This window comes from Haliotis rubra, unplaced genomic scaffold (assembly GCF_003918875.1).
Source record: "Haliotis rubra isolate DU_JTF1 unplaced genomic scaffold, ASM391887v1 Scf20, whole genome shotgun sequence".
Lineage (NCBI taxonomy): Eukaryota > Metazoa > Mollusca > Gastropoda > Lepetellida > Haliotidae > Haliotis > Haliotis rubra.
The window spans coordinates 2,769,467-2,776,252 of record NW_025766003.1 but is presented as its reverse complement, the minus strand read 5'-3'; positions in this window follow the sequence as shown (position 1 = coordinate 2,776,252).

Here is a 6,786-nt window from a genome sequence, read left to right as displayed (position 1 = left end):
AGGTGGTTCATGAACAAATATCTCCCTCTATATTATTGTAAACATCCCACTGTGGATAAATATATTTCACTTATGTCTATCACATACAAACCAATACTTGTTAAACTTGCTCTTTTTGTAAAATGGGGCTTGCGTACGCTCCGTTAATGTAATATGTATGTGTTTCATTGTTTTGCACATATATTTGTTTTACTCTATGTCATGTATATGACTCATGAGAATAAACTTTGAAACTTGAATTCATATGAATCTATCTATCATGTTTTAATCAACTTTTAAATGAAACGCTTTTTTTCTGCTTCATTGGCAATATCTAACTCAGCACTTGACATGCTGCAACATGTGCATACTCAACTTCATACAATGACATGGTAACAGGTGTGCACATTCATTTAACATATACTCGTGTATTGACGATGAATTGCAAACGTATTGTACCGAGTACAAGATAACCAGTGACAGTACACTGAACGTACCGATTGCGGTATATTGTCATAACTTAAATAAGTCCAATCACTTTAAAACCCTATAATGTTCAAACAATGCATCACTCTTTAGAAATCTATATGGCACGCCTATGCGGAAAGAGAACGGTTCACAACTATGTTAACAAATGTACAGGGGAATAAAACATTAACTAAATAAGTATATATTGTAAATGGGGTTGTGGTCTACATACTAGATATAACACTTGAACCTTGGATGGGTTATGATAAAAGCAACATAGATACCAAATAATTTATTTTATGTTTTCTTTAGAGAAGTGATACATGTCCTGTTCCATTTCAATAGACTAGGATGGGTATAGTGACAAATATAGAAATCAATCATTTGTCAGTGTAAATTTAGATTTACAGATGACATATAACAGATGAATTACACACCTCCCATAAACACGTCATGGGCTTACACATGATAATCAAGGTTATCTCGTTTGTTTTATTAAATGGTCCTTAATTACCTTTGGGTGACAAAATCAGACCAACTTTGTTATTTAAGCAAACACTAATATGCTGTGGATTACCTTCACTTTATCAGATACGAGGGATACACACTAGCGTGTGCTTCTTATAACAATGGGTGTACGTACTGGGGCTTTGTTGCTCGGAGACTGAGCTATTAAATTACATTTTTTATCATTAGAGACGGAACATGTTTTGTCTCAAGTAAGACAAACCCCGTATTTTGCTGTAGTCTCCCCGTGTAGGACGATCTTACTAAACTTTCTAGATCCATCTTCCCACAAAATATTAAACATATAGTACAATACCACTGGCAATACAGACGTATGGTTTGTACAGAAATGCCAACATGTGTTGGCCCTGCTTGTTGAATCAATCAGGGATAATCTACAACATTATTCAACGTTACATAGTCTCCCTGAGTCAATGTAACAAATACATGTGCATACTTTCAACCAGGGATTATTAATCCAACGGTTATGAAGGGTATGTAAGCTTTTAGCAATATTCCTGCAATGCCAGCTCTTGATACCATATATTGAAGTAACCGACGTGGTGCATCAAACCCGTCTTTCGGTACCTAACATTGTTTGAAAACAATCCTGTTCATATCTTGTTTTGAAGAAATCATTTATGAAAACTTTGTTCAACCAGTTATGTTTAATGGATCGGGGATTCGGAGAGTAAATACGTTTTAAACATTGTATGTTATCAAATCCTACCTTTACAAATCTGACTTATTTAAACAAACTTATATGTAGTCAGAAAATATTCAAATCTTATCAGCAAGCACACTATATAAACATGTAAACTATTTTTCTACTTAATTCAAGAGAACATTGTTTTTGACTATATATATTGTCACGTACAATGCTACTTTATCAGTATGAGTATCATGAGTGTCATCTTTATTACAGTCGTTGCATCACCACATGTCAGTTGGATGTTCTCTGATTTGGTGTCCCTTATCATCACACATTGTCTTCTGTCCGTCAGATAGGACTTGAACCAGGTGAGAACTGTTCCTTGTACTCCAAACTCACACTGTAAGCGTGCTAACAATCTCCGGTGTTCCACCGTATCAAAAGCCGAGGTAAAATCGAGCAATACCAGAAGAGAAACATCACCACTGTCAACAATCATGTTTACATCGTTAAGAACATAATTCAAGGCTGTTTCTGTTCCATGTCCCGTCCTGTAGGCCGATTGGTATTTGTAAAGACGATCATTGGCAACTAAATGCTCCTGAAGTCTAAGTTTAACTGCTTTCTCAAGAAGTTTAGAAATGAATGATACATTGGACACTGGCCGGTAATTCTTCAGCAAACTTGGGTCCAAGTTAGACTTTTTCAACAATGGCATGACCACGGCTGACTTGAAAGAATCTGGCACCTTACCTGCTTGTAAACTTAGGTTGATGATCTGGGTAATGACAGGTAAAAGCACATCAATACAGTTCAAGAAACAGCTTTGTCGGGATCGGATCCAGAGGGCAAAAGGTTGGCTTTGAGCTCACGATTAGTTTCAGAACCTCAGTTTCAGTCAAAGGTCTGAAACTCTCCACAGGCAATCCATTGTACTCATGAGTTTTGGTGACCTCTTGCACATTGGTGAAGTTGGATGTGATGTTGGAAATCTTGTCAGAGAAGTACTCACAGAAGACTTTGGCCAGAGAAGAATCATCATGCCCAACCGGTAGAATAACTTCCGAGTTCTTCCCCATCAATGTGATATAGCTCAACTAATATCTAATTCCAAGGGATAGTAAATTTTCTACCAAGCCTTATCAGATGTTGATTACACTAAATCATATGACTCGTGAATGGCGGGAAGGACTTGTTAATGAACAATATAAGCCAAAAATGTAGCGATCTGCGATGGTTACAATTATAAATATTAAACACTATTTTGACCACAACTGTATGTTGTTGGTTGAATGTACGAATTTATGTCTACAGCTGTATATACAGTCTGTGAGGAAGAGCCAGAAACAATTGTGTATTTGTTATGTTCAAGAACTATGGAAGATAACACATCAAGCAGATACAAAGGGGAAAATTAAATACTATCAAGTCAGCCAGTACATAACCTTTCCAGATGGCTCTGAGAGTAAGTTTTCGCCTTTTGGTACTCTTTCCATGGATTATCCAGGATTAACTGAAAACCACATAGTATTTCTGTCTTTCCCAAATCAATGCGTGCCTAAATAAACATGAAAAGCATATCTTTTGGGTCTTATATCCAATTATCCATATAACAACACAAAGTTCACCCAAACATTCACTTATGTGGTCAGCAGCAAACTATGCGAATAAAGAAGAAAAACAAATCAGTTCAGTTCAGTTCAGTTTATTCTCATATAACCACGTTTGGTGGTACAAGAGACAGTCAAACAGAATTCATTTAAATACATATAAACAAACATGGCCTAATGACAGGTCGAACAGTTGAAAATGAAGCATAATAATGCCATAAATTAAGACCTATTAAATGGTTTGTTGTCTAAAGAATGAGCAAATTGATATAGTACAGATTTAACAATTTTTCCCTATACTTTTATCTAATACTAGCAGATATTTGGATAGTTTTCTTTTTTCTTCTGAACGTCTACTACTAAACATTTTAAATGATGACAGTATTTGTGACACTGTCAATGGCCATATAAATGCACTTAATTTGCAACGTTCAATATCAAACATAACACCAGAAACGTTAAAAACTACACCATACTGCACAATTTGAATATATTAAAACGAAACTACTGTATAACCCGCTTACCACGAATCAGGTTGATTGTTACATTTCAATGCAAACAAATCAATAAGTGTACTGTGTTTATGGTGACGGGTTTATGGTCTCATGGACAATTCGGTTTACTAAATTAGCTTCAATACCTAACTGGAGCCCTTGAGGCAGTAGAACAACATTGTCTGCGGAGGCAGACAGTCCATAAACAATGTGATGATACTTCTAGGAGAGACAAATGCCTACTGATGAGCCCTAGAGATGTTTTCATAACAGGTTTTCTTCACTAGTTAAGAAGAATAACTTGTGGGCATATCTTAATCCCCTTGGAAGTAAGCTTGCTCATCTAAATGCCACTCCAAATGACTTATTCACCCGTAATATTTATAAAGAAAGACTTTCAGTGGCTAGTACAGTTAAGAATAATGGAAACTATAAATATTCCGACGTTGCCAAAGTTATTATAAATCTTGGCCCGGTTGTGTCCGGATATCTATGTGCAGCATTTTGTAATTTTATACCTGCAGCAAAACTAACCTGTATATAATCGTGTGAACATTCATACTTTTGTTTAACCGGGCTTGTTTTATCACGTTTGATCTCCGACAGACATCATCCATCACGTAGTCTTTGGGTCCACAGGAACGACTTACTGGGATGATGACATCAATGGACTACATCAGATCTGATTATTGTAAAAGGATGACTGTACCAAGTCATAACAGGTGTCCTATGAATGACCTCTCAGTTTCAGGTACCATATCTTCCTTTTCATATGACAGTCGACATATAACTGTACATTTATCTTTGGGATATTTCTTCCCGAGAAATCTCATAAATGTAAGAAACTTCAGTTCAAAGGAATTCCAAATCTTGTAAACCCCAGCAAAAGATTACATTTACTGTAGAGGGCATAATAGCTTTCAAAGGTATTTGAATTGATCACTGAAAATCTGTGGTGATACTACACAGCACCCCAGTACGCCTCTTACATTGTGACAGTCAACCATGAAAGTCCAACTACGGACGTATATGTACCGCTATGTTGAAATAGGGGTAAATTACTAAGTGTGTGTTCAAGACAAAACGCGTAAGAGCTGTTACTGTCCGAAAGGCGTTTTAATGTGTAACAATCAACTAGGTAAGTACAATGTATGTATGCATTGAATATGAACATATATTGATATGTTGGAACAATGTTAATTATTAAGTGTGAGTTTAATATGACATTCTTTTTGCTTACAGACTGTATGGAGTGGGAACGATTGGCAGAACCTGTTTACCTGAACATGACGAATCGACCTGATGTTTATCACCTGCAGTCTGATCACCAAGCGGCATCCTCGCACAGTTGTTCACAATATACTTTGGATATGATTTTCCACAACCTTATTCACCCAGATGTTAGCGAAGGACAAAGTTTCACAATGGATACTTTATTACAGACTGTATCCGATGAATCATGTACACAAGGAACTCAGTACTGTGGATATGTAGAGTCAAGTGAAAGAGGAACCCTGTCAGGGTTCCTCAAAGAGGAAGCGGTCACATGATTCATCAAGTGGTCACAACACACAGGAACGTTTGAGAAACGATGTTCATTCACATGACTCATATGTAGATCCTCACTCTGTGGCCAACGTCATACATCATGTTAGAAGATTGGTGGTGCCAAAGAGATGTTTATCAATCCAAAATTGATCTCATGTTTTATTTTTGTTGTTAATAAATGTTATGATAATAACTCATTTCTTTTAGTTGTTTGGTAATTGCAACGTTCAACATAGCCTGGGTTCGTGAAAGGAAGTTTCAGAAAAAAATCGCTCACGACAAACTAAGCTCATTGTTACATTTCAATACAAACAAATCAATAAGTGTAATGTGTTAACGATGACGGGTTTATGGTCTTATGGACAAAGCAGAATTCTAAATTAGCCTTAATAGGGTATTGGTCCCCCTGACACACTTCAACAACATTGTCTGCGTAGACAGACAGTCCATAAACAATGTGGTGATACTTCTATGAGAGGCAAATGCCTACTGATGAACCCCAAGGGATGTTTTTATAACGAATTTATGTCATCAGGCAACACTAACTTCTCGGTATGCCTGACGCCAATTGAAAGTAAGCTTGCTCATCTAAATGCAATTCCAAATGACTTATTCACCAGTAAGGCTTATGGAGCAAGTACTGTCATTGGCTGGAACAGTTATGCATCAGGAATCTTGGCCCTGATGTGCCCGGATAGCAAGGTGCTGCATTTGCTGATTTTTTACCTGCACCAAAACTAACCTGTATATGTTTGTTAAAAAATTATACTTATGTTTAACCTGATTGGTTTTTGTCAAGTTGGATCCGATCCCTGTCAGACATCATTAAGAGCACGTAGTATGTGGGTCCCCAGGAACGACTTACCGGGATCAATAGATTACACCAGACCTGATTATTGTAACACGATGGCTGTATCGAATGGAAATGAGTGTCCCGAGAATGACCTCTCAGTTTCAGGTACCATATCTTCCTTTTCATATGACAGTCGGCACATATCTGTACATTTATCTTTGGGATATTTCTTCCTGAGAAATCTCATAAATGTAAGAAACTTCAGTTCAAAGGAATTCCAAATCTTGTAAATCCCCAGCAACAGATTGCATTTGCTGTAGAGGGCATAATAGCTTTCAAAGGTATTTGAATTGATCACTGAAAATCTGTGGTGATACTACACAGCACCCCAGTACGCCTCTTACATTGTGACAGTCAACCATGACAGTCCCACTACGGACGAATATATACCGCTATGTTGAAATAGGGGTAATTACTAAGTGTGTGTTCAAGACGAAACGCGAAAGAGCTGTTACTATCCGAAAGGCGTTTTAATGTGTAACAATCAACTAGGTAAGTACAATGTGAACTTAGCCTCATCGTCCAATGGTACAACCGAGTATACAGATAGTTTATCCAGTGTTCTCTGTACAGATGAGATCTGGTTTTATTGTTAACACAGTGACGAATGTCTACATTGAAATCGCTAAGTATTGTCGTCCCCTGTTGTGAATATATATATATATATATATCAAA